A 15667-nucleotide genomic window follows, 5' to 3' on the forward strand; every position below is an offset into this window, starting at 1 on the left:
AGCAGCCCCAGAGTTTGACGTTCCCACTACCATGCTTGACTGTTGGGACAAGGTTCTTTTGGTGGTAGGCAGTGCCAAGTTTTCACCAAACGTAACGATTTTTATTGTGACCTGTGTCATCTGTCCAGAGAATTGACTTCCAGAAACCTTCAGGTTTGGCTAGGTGGCCTCTGGCAAAGTTAAAACGGGCAGTTTGGTTCCTTTTTGACAGCAGAGGCTTCTTCCATCCCATCCCATTTTGATTCAGCATTCTTCTTATTGTTGAAACATGCGCAGTTATCTGAGATGCCGCAAGGGAGGTCCGCAGATCTCTAGATGTTATGTTTGGGTTGGCTTTTACCTGATTCATTATTTTTATTGTGGCTTTTGGGGATATTTTAGAAGGGCATCCACTTCTAGTCCGAGGTGCTGTCATGTTAAATGCTCTCCATTTGTAAATGCTTTGCCTCACAGTGGACTGATGGAGCTCAAATCTTTTTTAGATGATTTTATAGACTGATGTGCTCTCACTGCTCTCTTCCTGAGACTCCTCTGAGATCTTTCCTCTCGGCATGGTGTGTGTTGCATTCAGATGTATGGGTTACACCAAACTGACTAAGTTTATTACCTCTATTCATCAGAGTCCCACCCAAACTTTTTCCTGAAGACCTCTCCTTTAATTGGATCATTTGATACACAATTATTTACCTACCTGATTCTACTTGATGCAACCAATCAATTTACGGTACAATTATTTTTGCACTAATTCCTTTTTCATTTTGTTTTTCTACTACACTCATGATTTCCTCTCAACCAAAATATGGAATTGCTAAATATAAACCTGTTATGTCAGATAAAAAAAAGACTGGTTCTGATTAAATAAAGATTTCATGGTAAAAACAAAAAAAAAAATCTATAATTGCACAAGGGGTTCACATACTTTCAAGCAGCACTGTATAGTATACAGGAAATACCCAATAGAGGCCAGAGAAGAGAGTCTCCTTATCTCGAGGCACCAATAGCAGAATGCCAGCCAATGGACAGTTTCACTATCTGGCAACCCCTAATGGCAGAATACAAAGCCAATGGAGTCTCGCTATCTGGCAATCTGTCATTGGGATGGCAAGTATGCTATCCCGCCAAGTTACGCCTTGGCGGGGGCATGCCCAATACCTATACAGCACCGAGAGTACAGCACTGTTCAGGGTTCCCCACAGAAATAACCACAACAGCCATGGACACTCAGCCTTTAAAAACATTAAATTCTAGATATTCTGACCCCATTTCAACAGACAAAATTCATAAAATTCATTGAATTCATTCAAAATTCAAAATTCAGGCATAACTTGGCGGGATGGTATACCTGCCATCCCAATAAGGGCTGTAACTGATCATGAGGAAGTGAATGGGCAAGGCATACTGAAAGTGTGTGATGGTCCAAAGTCCAAAAGTACCTGGGAGTGTTTCAAACTCGAACACCATTTTAAAGACGGACGAGAAAGAAGAGGGAGTAAAAGAAGGAATAAAACTGAAAAAAGAACGAAGTAAGTAGCCTGTTGTGGAGTGGGATGGAGAGAATATAAACTAAAGGTGAAGAGGTGTGGGAAGGAACGAGAATCTTCTAGCATAATCGCATTAACGCGCCTAATTCAGAAAAACAGGAAACTGACAATAAAATGGCGGTTTTGGTGCAATAGGCTTCTTTTTTTTCAAATTTTTCATTTGGGACCAAAAGTAATTAAAAAAAAATAGTTTATGATAATTTTACTTTGTGAGATGTGGCGGTAGTCACAGCCCTAGTAATTTTATTTAAAGTGAAGGCTACATTTTGACACCTGCAACTGTAACATTCAATAACATTCCAAACTTTTTTCAAACAGTAGTAGTTTTGTCTAACAGACACTGATTTTGCACTGAATAACATAGAAAAAAAACAGTTCAGTTGGACACGATGAGCCTTGTGTGGACAGTCTTCACTTTGTGGAAAGGGATGTCAGAATTTAGTTTTCTCTATAATCAAGCAGTTTGGATTTGTGCAGAATGTAGAAATGTAAAATGTGGCAGAATGTACAGAACATGGCATGTTACTGTTACAGTTGTTGTGTTAATGCTATTTGGCTAACACAGCAGGTTTAGCTAAAGCACAGTAGGATACTGAGGTCAAACTGGTAATACAGAGCTACACAAGCAATGCAGCATTAGTGTTACAGTTTTATAATTCTCCATAGAGAAGAAAGCTGTACATTCCAAAGTTACCTGTTGCCTAGTTAGGGCATGCGATGGTTCCACTGACAGCACAGAGCAACTGACACATTTTGATACTTGCAGGGACAACAGCAGAGACAGTTTCCACAGGACGGACATTCAGCTAAAGAACTACATTTAACAGAGGTAAGCTCTAGTAACCCCTTCACATAAGCTGTCTTTCTTTCCATTTGAAAGGGGGACAGTTCACTTTGTCATAGGCTATTCAGCTCACTCTATCATAGGCTATTCAGCTCACTCTGTCATAGGCTATTCAGTTCACTCTATCATGGGGTATTCAGCTCACTCTATCATGGGCTATTCAGCTCACTCTGTCATAGGCTATTCAGCTCACTCTATCATGGGGTATTCAGCTCACTCTATCATGGGCTATTCAGCTCACTCTATCAAGGGGTATTCAGCTCACTCTATAATGGGCTATTCAGCTCACTCTGTCATAGGCTATTCAGCTCGCTTTGTCATAGGCTATTCAGCTCACTCTGTCATAGGCTATTCTGTTTACTCTGTTGTCATTGCTTAAGCATTTAAAATTTGTCCCTTTAAATGTTTAGCCATTTTTTTCTGCAGTTGAACGTTGTTAAGTATGATGCATTGTTGAAATAATAGTATAAACTTCATCACATAATTGTACTATACAACAATTCCTTGATCCTGGCCTCCAGGATGACAAACATGAAAATGACAAATAACCTTCCAGGCTGTCTAAAAAAGAAATCAAACAGTCAACGAGTGGAAATGTCACATAACCAACATACAGACATCATAATAGCAAACCTTACACCAAAACTTATGAACAAAACCAGTCAGTTAAGAACTGGAGCTAATAAATAACTTTAGTATTAACAGACATTATTCACCACAAACTTTAGCATATTACGTAAGGGCCATAACTGATCATGAGGAAGTGAATGGGCAAGGCATACTGAAAGTGTGTGATGGTCCAAAGTCCAAAAGCACCTGGGAGTGTTTCAAACTCGAACACCATTTTAAAGACGGACGAGAAAGAAGAGGGAGTAAAAGAAGGAATAAAACTGAAAAAAGAACGGAGTAAGTAGCCTGTTGTGGAGTGGTATGGAGAGAATATAAACTAAAGGTGAAGAGGTGTGGGGAGGAATCTTCCAGTATAATCGAATTAACACGCCTAATTCAGCAAAACAGAAAACTGACAACAAAATGGCAGTCTGGGTGCAATTGGCTTCTTCTTTTTTTATATTTCATTTGGGACCAAAAGTAATTTAAAAATAATTTTTAAAAAGTTTATGTTTACTTCAGTATTTTGTAAATAGTTTATGATAATATTACCTTGTGAGATATGATGGTAGCCACAGGCCTATTTTATTAAAAGAGTAGGCTACATTTTGACACCTGCAACCGTAACATTGAAAGACATTCCAAACCAAACAATTAATTTAATTGATATATCTATTTATTAAACAATGCATATATTAAATTCAGTCCATGGTTTTGTCAGAAGTTTTTCTTTTCCAACTAGTGTCATATTTATTAATGAATTTATTCTTCAGAAAATAATTAAGACACATTGGGAACAACTGGATTTTCTCACATGGCAATAATAGGCCTATGGAAGCCTATATCTCTAGAATAGATTTTTTATGGATAGAATAACAGATTTTTTGCACATGATGAGCCTTGTGTGGACAGTCTTCACTTTGTGGAAAGGGAAGTCAGAATTTAGTTTTCTCTATAATCAAGCAGTTTGGATTTGTGCATGTGAATGTAGAAATGTAAAATGTGGGCAGACTGTACAGTATGTGGCGTGTTACTGTTACAGATTTTGTGTTAATGCTATTTGGCTAACACAGCAGGTTTAGCTAAAGCACAGTAGGATACTGAGGTCAAATTGGTAATATGATACACACCCTGCTATTCACACACTACAGTATTTGTGTTATTATAGTACACACGTTGATATTCACATACTACCGTATTTGTGTTATTATAATACACATCCTGCTATTCACACATTACAGTGTCTGTTATTACGATGCACAAGTTACTCACTCTCCTGCATTCATGATATTTATGTTTTAAGGAGTAACGGAAGGAAAATTTGGCAATATCCAGGCATGAACCCCCAAAAACAAGCAGTGAGGTAAAGATAAACTCCCAGATGGGAAGAAAAAACACACAAGCGGTGGCCAGAAAAAAGAAATCTCAGGAGGAATCCAGCTTCAGATGTGCATTCTTACACAATTTGATATTTGAATATTCTTCAGGGTTGATGTACGGAGCATCATTTAAGCATGCTGGCAGTGTAGCACAGTGGGTAAGGAACTGGGCTTGTAACCGAAAGGTCGCAGGTTCGATTCCTGGGAAGGACAATGCCGTTGTACCAAGGTACTTAACCTGAATTGCTTCAGTATATATCCAGCTGTATAAATGGATACAATGTAAAAATTGTGTAAGTCTGCTAAATGCCTGTAATGTAATGAAACCGTGAAAATAGATGAACTAACCTTGAATAATATCAATGTCTCTTGAGTTGAAAGCAAATTTTTCTGCTGCAATTACAGTCAGCACAAACTTTTTTGGGGGGTTCAGGCCTGGTAAAGCCATTGTAAAGAGTCTTTGTGACAGCGTCGTCACGAGAACCATAGTTTTTTCTATCACTGCTGAGACAGAGTGTCATCTACAGGCTGTAACTATTATGACTCCAATAATTTTTAAGAGTAACTTTTAAATGATAACAGAAAAAAAATTAAAAACAGAGGAGTACCCTTTTAATGCACATAAAAACTCAGTCCCCTACATGTTTCTCCCCAGTATTTTTGACATGTTGCAAAGCTAACTCGGCAGTGGAGTCTGGAAGAGGCAACACACGCTGACATTTCCTCCGTCGCCAATGCGTGAGCGTTGGCTGGCCGTCTCTCCTGCTTTATTTCATTCCTTTGCTTGTAGAGGTGGCAGACAGCAGGGACAGAGAGGTTTGCGGGGGAGAGTCAATGGAGGAAGAGGATGGTGGAAGTTCTTGGAGTAGTGTTCAGGGGAATAAGAGGAAGCCATTCAGCGAGAGTGGCGGGGATAGCCCCAAAAGCAATGCCAAAGTTAGGAGAGTGAAGGGTGAGTATTGGTTTCAGTCAGACATAAGAAATGATGATCCTAACCTGATGAGACTGACTAAACTAGCTGGAGAGAGGGAAGATGAGTTATGTCCGTTAGTGCCAGCCCCACTGCGCTGCTCAGGTGTCAGAGGTTGGGTCATGTGACTTCAGTGTGCAGAGAGGCGCTGCTGCAGGTGTGGGGGGAACCATGACTACTCAGTGTGTGGGAGGGGTTGGGTCTAATTTCAGTAATCAATGCAGCCTTTAGGGGATGTGTAATGCAACAGCAGGTGCAGGAGATGCAGGTATCGCATGCTGAAGCTGTGAGGGAAGCAGACAGGTGTGTGGTTCCACAGCACCTTCAACAAGGCAGGATGGGAGATCAGTGAAGAGAACACACAGGCCTGTACACACAGGTGCCCCAGACAGACAGCCTGGTACAGACAGATTTTCTGGCTAATGTAGTTCTGCCAAACTGATACAAATCACAAAAAAATCACCGTGACTGCTGTGGGTGTGCATTTAGGGAGAACTGGAGTGACACTGGAGGACTTGACAGGGTTGTTAACTCCAGCAATGGCACATGCATCTCAAAGTGGTGATTGACAGTTTAGTTTACAACTGGTGTTTTTTAAACGTCTCTACTTGTGTTCGGTGGCCAATGGGCAGGGATTTTTAAAATTTGCTTAAGAGTTGCCTGAGTTGTCTGACCTTCTCTGCATTGAAGAAACTTGGCTAACTGCACACCTGCTGTTTGTCTTATCAGGATATAGATCAGTGCGGAGGGGCAGACAAGTTGGTCAGGGGGGAGGGTGCTGCACCTTTGTGAATGATGGGTTATCATTTAGAGAGGTGGTTGTAAGCGCTGAGAGTGAATGAGCGGTGGTGGAGGTGTGGTTGGGTACAGGGAAATGCTGTAGTGGTGAATTTTTATAACCAGAGTTTGGACCTTCCCCTTCATTACCTTGAAAGAATACTCCTGCTTGGGGCTAATAAGGTGATTTGGAGTGGAGATTTTAATTCCTATAATACACTTTGGGGTAGCGAGTTGACTAACAGAAATGGTGCTTGTTATGGAGAAATTTATGGATAGCCTGGTATTGGCTTGCCTGAATGATGGGTGGGGATACACAGCCTAATGTTATTTTGGGGAAGTCATCAGTGTTGGACCTTACAGTACCTTAGTGTGCAGCTCTATGGCTGGTGGGTGTGAATGGAGGTCTGGGAGGATTCAGCTGTAGGGACTGACCGTTATCCAATACTGTGTAAAATAGGGGCAGAAGCATCTAGGGAGGAGTGGGTGTCCCCGGGTAGGTGGTTCTGGGAAAAAGGAGACTGGGAGGTGTTCAGTCAGGTCTGTGAAACTGGATCAGCACAGCTCCAGATGGGGGGTGATATACATGATTCAGTAACTGCGTCATCTGAAGTTCTGTTAGCTGCCTTGTCAGCTGCTGTCCTTTGGTCTGAAGGGGGAAGGATGAGGAAGGTGGTGCTGTGGTGGTCACCGGAATGTTCTAAGGCTGTTTGAGCACACAGCCCTGCGCTCAGGGTCCTGCACAGGATCCTTCCTCCAGACTGTGTGCTGGAGTATCACAGGGCGAGAGCAGTGGCCAGGAGAGTCATCGAGGCACCAAACAGGAAGTGCTGGAGGCAGTACTGCTCTCGGATAGGCCGGGGCACACAGGCTGGGGCAGTGTGGGGTATGATTGGGAAAATGACAGGGGTGTCTGAGGCCACTCAAATCCCAGTTTTGGTGGATGGAGATTGTGTTGCCAGGTCTGGGAAAGAGAAGGCAAATTTGGGGGAGGACAGACTGAGCGGACGGAGTTTGATAGCGTTTCATAACAACATAGGGTCTGGTGGGGGGGAGGTTGGGCTGGCGTGGTGGTGTCCCCTGTTCCTCCCTGGTTATTCCCACTGCCTGTGGTTGGCATGGGACTGCTAGAATATGTGCATCAGGTTGGGGAATCTATAAAAAAAGATTTTTTATTAGTTTCTGCCAGTTTATACAGACATTTTGGTTTCATCACGTAGAAATGATCTGGTAGAACATGGCCAGCATCCTGCTACACACACCGAAGGAGCGTAGCCTCCCCAGAAAGAAAAGCCTTCAGTCTAGTAGGGCCTCCAAAGACATAAACAACAGTATCAATCCATCTATCCATGTGATCAGGAGAACAATGTGTGTGTGTCTGGGCCTGGCAGGCTGTGTGTTAATGTACTTTGAGGCCGTGTGCATCAGTGTGCTGTGTGTGTGTGTGTGTGTGTGTGTGTGTGACTGTGTGCATGAGTGTGTGTGTGTGTGTGTATGTGTTGCTGGGGCCTGGCAGGCTGTGTGTTAATGTACTCTGAGGCTGTGTGCATCAGTGTGCTGTGTGTGTGTGTGTGTGGGTCTGTGTGTGTGCGTGTGTAGTGTGTGCGTATGTGTGTGTGTGTGTGAGTGTGTGGGTGGGTGTGTGTGTGTGTGTGTGTGTGTGTGTGAGTGTGTGTGTGAGTGTGTGTGTGTGTGTATGTGCGTGTGTGTGTGTGTGTGTGTGAGTGTGTGTGTGTGTGGCTGGGTGCTGGCAGGCTGTGTGTTAATGTACTCTGAGGCTGTGTGCATCAGTGTGCTGTGTGTATGCTCTGCATACAACAACAATGAGTATATTCAGTGCGTCAACCAGTTAATTTCTTTGAAATTGCACCTCCATCCTCAAGATAAATGGAATTTAATGAAACCATTATGTACCGTAGCAGGTGTTGGAAATGACCAAAAGTATCAGAGTATTTTTTGACAACTATCAAATCTCTGAGTTTGTTGGAATACTGTAAACATAAAGATGTATCCTGCCACCCGGTGGCCTTGTGATACTACTGCAAGTGACTGAACTCCAAGGCTGAGTTTCAAGGCAGAAGTTGACAGGTTCTCAAGAGTTCACTGAACTGAAAAAAAAAGTAGAGAATCATCAATGCTGTGCCTCACCTTGTGTGAAAAATGCAGTGGGTCCATCTTGTTTTTGTAATCCTTGAGTATAAATGACAGCACTGTTTGTAATTACATCAAACACACATGTGATGGAGACAGAATCATGACATGGCCTTATGTTTCATCTTGATGCTTTGCTTTAAAAAAAAAAAAATTCACCTTTGTTATGATAACAAGCCTACACATTAAAAGATAATTTTAACATTTACCACATTTCAGCTTGTGCGCATGTATATTTTGTAATGGAATAGAACAGTAAAGCTGTTTTTCATGCCAGAGGAAGACCATTCATAAGCGGCTCTGACATGCAGTCATACGAGCGCCCAAGGGGGGTCACTAGAGAGCGATGAAACACAGATTCCTGTCTGACTGAACCCTCCCGTATCCTGGGCAACACAGGCACCAATCGTACGTCTCCCCGTGGAGCTACCGGCCACAGTCGGCACTGGCACAGTCCGGATTCGACCCGAGGCCGTGAGGCTCATCCATGCACCTCAGCGTGGTGCCTTAACAGAATGAGCCATCCAGCAGCCCCAAGCCTAATTTTAATAAAATTACAACTAACCAGCATCTATAAGAAATGCTAACTACCATACAATGTGCCAAATAATCACTGAATTGATAAGAACCACTGAAAGCAGGTACATGAGGCAGACAGGAAATCATCAGGTCAGACGACATGTTCCCACTGTAACAGAATTCAGTACAATATGCACCAGGGAAATACCCACTACACAGCATGCAGTGGCATTCTCCAAAGACTCAGTAAGTTATCTTAGTCTTGATAGTAGTTTATAAGCATCACACCTCATATGGTCACATCTCACAAGCATGGAGGCTCTGTCTGGGGTCACACACGCTTGTTACATCAGTAATGAGGCCTCTCAACACACAATATTACAGCACAGTATAGTGCCTGGGACGGGGGTGGTATATCCCCATGGTGGATGCCAAAGCTTTTCGGGTCCTCTCAGGAGTTCACTCGGGACGGCCCTGAGCTGCATTCCATCCTACCCGTAGCTTTCCATTGCTTTTCTCCCTCATCGTCACGGTAACTGGGAGTGTCATCAAATTGTTGTTGCAGAAATCATAAATGATTCCATGTTTTCACTTGTGAGCAAGAACATGGACACTGATGTTTCTTAATCTGAAGGGAAACTTTGTGTTGTGTAAAATTAGAGATTCAGTGTTGGCTTTTAAACATCTGTAGACAGAATTGTGTAATTATTTCTTTATTATGAGTATATGGACACAGTGGCCCAGTACCCAGAGGAAACCAGCACATGCACAGGAACTTGCTAGCTCCATGCAGAGAGGACGCAAAGCGGGACTCTAACTCGGCTTTTTTTTTTTTTATCGTCACACAGTTGTTTTGCCGTGTGTGATTTCAGGATTAACTTTTTGCCCAAAAACTGAATCAAAGAGCATCAGTGCTCTTATTTCTCTCTAGGGAGCCACACATAAACACTAATGTGGGTAAAACCAGACCCAAAGCCAAGCCTCACTGGGGGCTTCAGTTGTTGCAGCCGGGAGAATAGAAGCTAGATGAGAAGGGGTGTTTGGAGGAATAGGAATCTGTAACTATGATCGTAATAACGCTTAATTTAGAGAAATAAAACAGGTAATAAAATGGTGCCCGAGGTGTAGACGAGGAGTAATGTGTTTTTTTCAAATTCCCCATTTGGGACCAAAAACAATTGAAAAAAAAAAACCCTTTCAAATAACTTTTTAAAATTTTAACGTTTATTTTAGCATTTATTTGGTATTTTATGATAATTTCACCTATTTGGATATGACGGAAGTCACAGGCCTGTCGTCGGCTACATTATGACATCTGCTACTGTAACAAAAACAGACCGAACATTTTATAACATAACATTCAAAGAATTGAGGAAATATTGGGTAGCATTGCTTTGAATTACATCTTATGTCATTTCGGGGAGGCAAGATAGCCTATATTGTTTGTAGTACCGTAACTTGGCGTCATTTTGATATCAATACTTTTGAGTAACTTGGCATTTTTGTATGTTGAAAACGTGTTTTTTATGAGATACGACTTACTACTGTGAGACCAAATATTAGAAAGTTTAGAACCACTGGAGTAGCATCAAACCTGTCCAGTAGAGGGCGCTAGTGTATTTTGGCCCCATACACAGTGAGGTAGGTGGTTTGGGGAGCAAAGAACAATCCAGTGGCCACAGTTGGAGAATTACAGAACTTGGTTGCATCGGGGGTCACCAAGTTTCCAAATCTACAATTATTTGCTACATTTAGATGCTCCAAAATTAGATTCTACCTCGAAAAAAGCTATTTGGAATGGTTGCAGGAAAAATTGTTTTACTGGGAGTAATCGACAATTTTTGTCTCATCTTTATCTCATCTACTGTGGTCCAGAGAGATGACATTAGAGCTCTTTGGCCAAGCATAGCTGTTATTTTTAGCATTTCCTTTCTGTTAGCTTGAACCAGTCTGCCCATTCTCCTCTGATTTCTCATTAACAAGGTGTTTTTTGTTTATCACACCATTCTCTGTAAACTCTAGAGACTACTGTACTGCATGAAAATCCCAGGAGGGCAGCTGTTTCTGTGATGCTGGAACCACCACATCCAGCACATCAATCATGCCACAGTCAAAGTCGCTTAGATCACACATCTTGCCCATTCTAATGTTTGCTCAAACAAAAAGCTAAACATCTTCACGGTGTCTGCATACTTTATATATTGAGTTGCAGCCACATGATTTGCTGTTTGGTGCAGTAGGCTATTTGCATTAACGAGCAGGTATACCCAATAAAGTGGCCGATATATACTGGATATAGGGTTGGTGTTGATTTAGGGATGTGTGTACAGAAACAGGCCTCATACCTGCTGTTAAATACAGCAGTGGATCTTTAATGTTGAAGGACGGAGTGTGACACAGTGGGTAAAGAACTGCGCTTGTAACCGAAAGGTCGTAGGTTCGATTCCCGGGTAAGGACACTGCCGTTGTACCCTTGAGCAAGGTACTTAACCTGCATTGCTTCAGTATATATATCCAGCTGTATAAATGGATACAATGTAAAAAAAAGTGCTATGTAAAAAAGTTGTGTAAGTCGCTCTGGATAAGAGCGTCTGCTAAATGCCTGTAATGTAATGTAATGTAATAGGGCTGTTCTGCTTCCACTGGACCTGGGGCCCTTGTTAAGTACAACAGCATCATGAACTCTGCTCAAGTACCAGGATATTTTAGCCAGAAACCTGGTTGCCTCTGCCAGCAGACTGAAAGCCGCTATTGGATCTTCCAGCAGGACAGTGACCTCAAGCACACATTACTATACACAAATAAATGAATTAACCACAGAAGCCACATTTTGCAATGGCTACAGTCTCCAGAGATGAACTACATTGAAAAACATTGGTTTTAATAGAACAGGACAGTTATTAAGCAAAGATCAAAAGATATTAAGGATCTGGATGGAGGAAGGGTCTAAGATCACTCCAAATGTGTTCTCCAGTCTTATATGACATATAAAAATCTCAGTGCCATTATCCTTGCAGGGGGTGGGTGAACAAAGTACTGCAGTGGGGGGAGGGTCTGTATAGAGCATGTTTAGGGAATGTTACATCAGTAAGTAGGCACATCAGCACATTTTATTTGACAGCCACATTTATTGCAATTAAGACATGAGAACACCTGTGGATGGCACGTGGGTGGGGGCACAGCTGCCTCACAGCAAGAAGGTCATGGGTTCGAATCCGGGGCCGTCTTTTGTGGAGTTTGTGTGTCCGCACGATTTCCTCCAGGTTTCCTCCCACAGTACTAAGACATGCAGCGAAAGGTTAATTGGACAGTTTAGGTTAACCTGTCCAGGGTGTATTCCTGCCTTTGCCCAATGCATGCTGGGGTAGGCTCCAGCACCGCCCGCAACTCTGACCAGGAATAAGCGGGTATAGATAATGGGCGGATGGAACACGGTGGATTTTTGGAAATGTCTGTTGGACAAATAACATTGCAGTACCTTTGAACCGCCACTAGATTATACGGGAAGTTATTTTTATTGCCCCAATAAACAAGACACAGAAAATGCATTAAATGGAAATCCAACCCCCCCAAACCTTATGAGGAGGGAAATAACAGATGAAACATACTATCAGACAAACCAACTATATTTGATATATATTTTGAGACAGAAAAAATAAAAATAACACTTAAAAATATGGGAATAGGTTTAAGAAAGTAAAGGCAAAATCTGATCATGATAACAGTGGATACTAATAATCACAATAATAAAAATAAAATAAAAATAAAATAACTAATAAATAATTGTGTTCATCGGGCGAAAACATTAAATTATTGTAAACCAAGGTGGACTTATAAATCTGACAATGGTGAGTGGGTGATTATCTATGTGGGTTTGTGTGTGTGTGTGAGTGGGTGCTTATCTATGTGGTTGTGTGTGTGTGTTTGTGAGTGAGTGCTTATCTATGTGGTTTTGTGTGTGTGTGAGTGGGTGATTATCTATGTGGTTTTGTGTTTGTGAGTGGGTGATTATCTATGTGGTTTTGTGTGTGTGTTTGTGAGTGGGTGATTGTGTGGTTTTGTGTTTGTGAGTGGGTGCTTATCTATGTGGTTTTGTGTGTGTGTGTATGAGAGGGTGCTTATCTATGTGGTTTTGTGTGTGTGTGAGAGAGGGTGCTTATCTATGTGGTTTTGTGTGTGTTTGTGTGAGTGGGTGCTTATCTATGTGGTTTTGTGTGTGAGAGAGGGTGCTTATCTATGTGGTTTTGTGTGTGTATGAGTGGGTGCTTATCTATGTGGTTGTGTGTGTGTGTGAGAGAGGGTGCTTATCTATGTGGTTTTGTGTGTGTGTGTGTGTGAGAGAGGGTGCTTATCTATGTGGTTTTGTGTGTGTGTGTGAGTGGGTGCTTATCTATGTGGTTTTGTGTGTGTGTGTGAGTGGGTGCTTATCTATGTGGTTGTGTGTGTGTGTGTGTGAGTAGGTGCTTATCTATGTGGTTTTGTGTGTGTGTATGAGTGGGTGCTTATCTATGTGGTTTTGTGTGTGTGTGTGAGAGAGGGTGCTTATCTATGTGGTTTTGTGTGTGTGTGAGAGAGGGTGCTTATCTATGTGGTTTTGTGTGTGTGTGTGAGAGAGGGTGCTTATCTATGTGGTTTTGTGTGTGTGTGTATGAGAGGGTGCTTATCTATGTGGTTTTGTGTGTGTGTGTGAGAGAGGGTGCTTATCTATGTGGTTTTGTGTGTGTGAGAGGGTGCTTATCTATGTGGTTTTGTGTGTGTGTGTGAGAGAGGGTGCTTATCTATGTGGTTTTGTGTGTGTGTGTGAGAGAGGGTGCTTATCTATGTGGTTTTGTGTGTGTGAGTGGGTGCTTATCTATGTGGTTTTGTGTGTGTGTGTGAGAGAGGGTGCTTATCTATGTGGTTTTGTGTGTGTGAGTGGGTGTTTATCTATGTGGTTTTGTGTGTGAGTGTGTGTGAGAGGGTGAACAATGTACTGAATACAGAGGTGCCAATAATTGTGAAACCAAATGTCTGGAAATATATAATCTGAGACATGTTTGATTTAATCCATTTAATCATTAATAAAATGTATTTCACATGCTGGGTTATCAGTATATAGCTTAGTACCGGCATTTAAATTATACAGTCATTCGTCATTATGAAGGGGGCCAAAAGTTTTGGTGGTGACTGTTTAATTCATATTTATGGCCCATTTAAAACCCAGATTTTTTCTGTCAACACAACGCTATATTGTGTATGTGTGTATGAGTGTGTGTGTATGTGTGCTCACTGTATTCTCATTTTGTGTTTTTACAGGTTGGCTAATTTGGGTCAGAACCCATTTCTGGTCTAATCTGTTCTGTAGTGTTCCAGTCTCCTGAGATAGGGCGCACTGTTTCTAAAATGAGTCTCTCAGGGGAGCCAGAGACCAAAGAAGGAACCCTCAGCACTAAGAGGAAGAGGTATGAATGAATGAATCAGGTATTTAATATGATGTGAGTTAGAGCTGCAGTAAGAGGATGAGTTTAACTGGAAGCTCTGTCCCCATGTGCTGTGAGTTAGAGCTGCAGTAAGAGAATGAGTTTAACTGGAAGCTCTGTCTGCATGTTTTGTTCACAGGGTCCAGGTAGAAAGAGCAAGGTCACCTGCACCCAGCTGTGTGTCCCTGAAGAGTGATGATTCAATGGAACCTCCGCTCAAGATCAGAAGAGAGTTCACAGGTGACCAAAGGTAATTAAATAGGCTTAAATTGACGCTACTATTTAACCCCTTAACCCCAAGCATTTAAAAAGGAAATTTCCAACCTGGTTTGGAGTGCTCTTAAAGGTCCAGGAAACTAGATTGTTGTTATATTCCCTAGAAGTGACGACAGATTTTCTTCTTTATGCTTCATTCACGTTTTTAACCGAATTAGAACCATTGAATTGTAATAGACACGGTTAGATTATTGCGACCTGTTTAGCAGACATGGGCAGGTTGGGTGTGTATCCTGCGCTCATTAACATTCATACCTGTAAGACACATCATACAGTATGTAAACCGTTTCTCATCGCTAGCTAGGTCAGAGCTGGTTAGAGCAGATTTTCCATGCAGTACCCAACAAAATGAAAGAAAGCAAAATAAACTAGGTGTTCCCATCATATAATTAAACCTGAAGATTATTCAACTTGTAATAGCATTGTAACACTGAGCTACTGTACACTAACATTACACTCTATAGCAGTCTCAAACTCTGGACATTACACCCAAATAAAGACAGGCTTTGATTCCACATGTCTTAGCTTGAAAACGTTTTAATTGTCGCTAGCTAATGGTAGGCATGCTTACCGATCCAGCATGTTCTGCAAAAAGTACTTTTGTTCAGAGAAAATGAGCAATGCAAATACTAACTGCACTGGTTATTGTAATACTGGAGTGCCTGTGGGCTCCAGAATTAAAACCCATTTCTTGTAGGTCTCTTCATTTTTGGCAAAAGAAAAGAATGTATTGCCTTTTCCACATCCAGAGAAGGGGCAATGCTTAGACATTTTCAGTTTAGCTTGCCTAGTGTGCACAAAAGTGGCAAGATCATTATTTACACATTACATGTAGAAAGAATTTCACTAGACTTAAGGGTTTTGTTACATAACTAACACCCAATGAACCCTGCCCATTGAAAACCTGGCGTTTAGCCAGGGGGAGAGCAAGCCAATTTCGGCACAGGCTTTTATTTGTTTTTTCTTTTTTTGTCTTTTGCAATAATCGTTTGAAAGTATTTCTGGGCCATTCGTGAATGTAAAACAGTAATAACATGACACATCAGCAAAGAATTCACAGATTGTTGTGCCGATAACTAACAGCAGTGAAATGTTGCAATGGATTTTCCAAGACATCCCAAAACCTTTCCAAATTGCAAATT

At 41.7% G+C, this 15667-nt stretch overlaps 1 long non-coding RNA gene across 2 annotated transcripts; it reads left to right on the forward strand.

The window, feature by feature from the left end:
- The first annotated feature begins 1419 nt into the window (after nucleotides 1–1419).
- On the forward strand, nucleotides 1420–14659 carry LOC135246463 (uncharacterized). 2 transcript variants are annotated; one of them, XR_010327699.1, is made up of 4 exons: nucleotides 1420–1523; nucleotides 2308–2370; nucleotides 14086–14231; nucleotides 14389–14659. It is a non-coding gene; the product is annotated as an uncharacterized LOC135246463 (long non-coding RNA). The 2 variants fall into 2 exon arrangements; XR_010327700.1 differs by lacking the exons at nucleotides 1420–1523; nucleotides 2308–2370 and adding an exon at nucleotides 3200–3291 and having other exon boundaries at nucleotides 14389–14656.
- The last annotated feature ends 1008 nt before the right edge of the window (nucleotides 14660–15667 follow it).

The sequence above is a fragment of the Anguilla rostrata genome, unplaced genomic scaffold (assembly GCF_018555375.3).
Source record: "Anguilla rostrata isolate EN2019 unplaced genomic scaffold, ASM1855537v3 scaf0357, whole genome shotgun sequence".
Taxonomy (NCBI): Eukaryota; Metazoa; Chordata; class Actinopteri; order Anguilliformes; family Anguillidae; genus Anguilla; species Anguilla rostrata.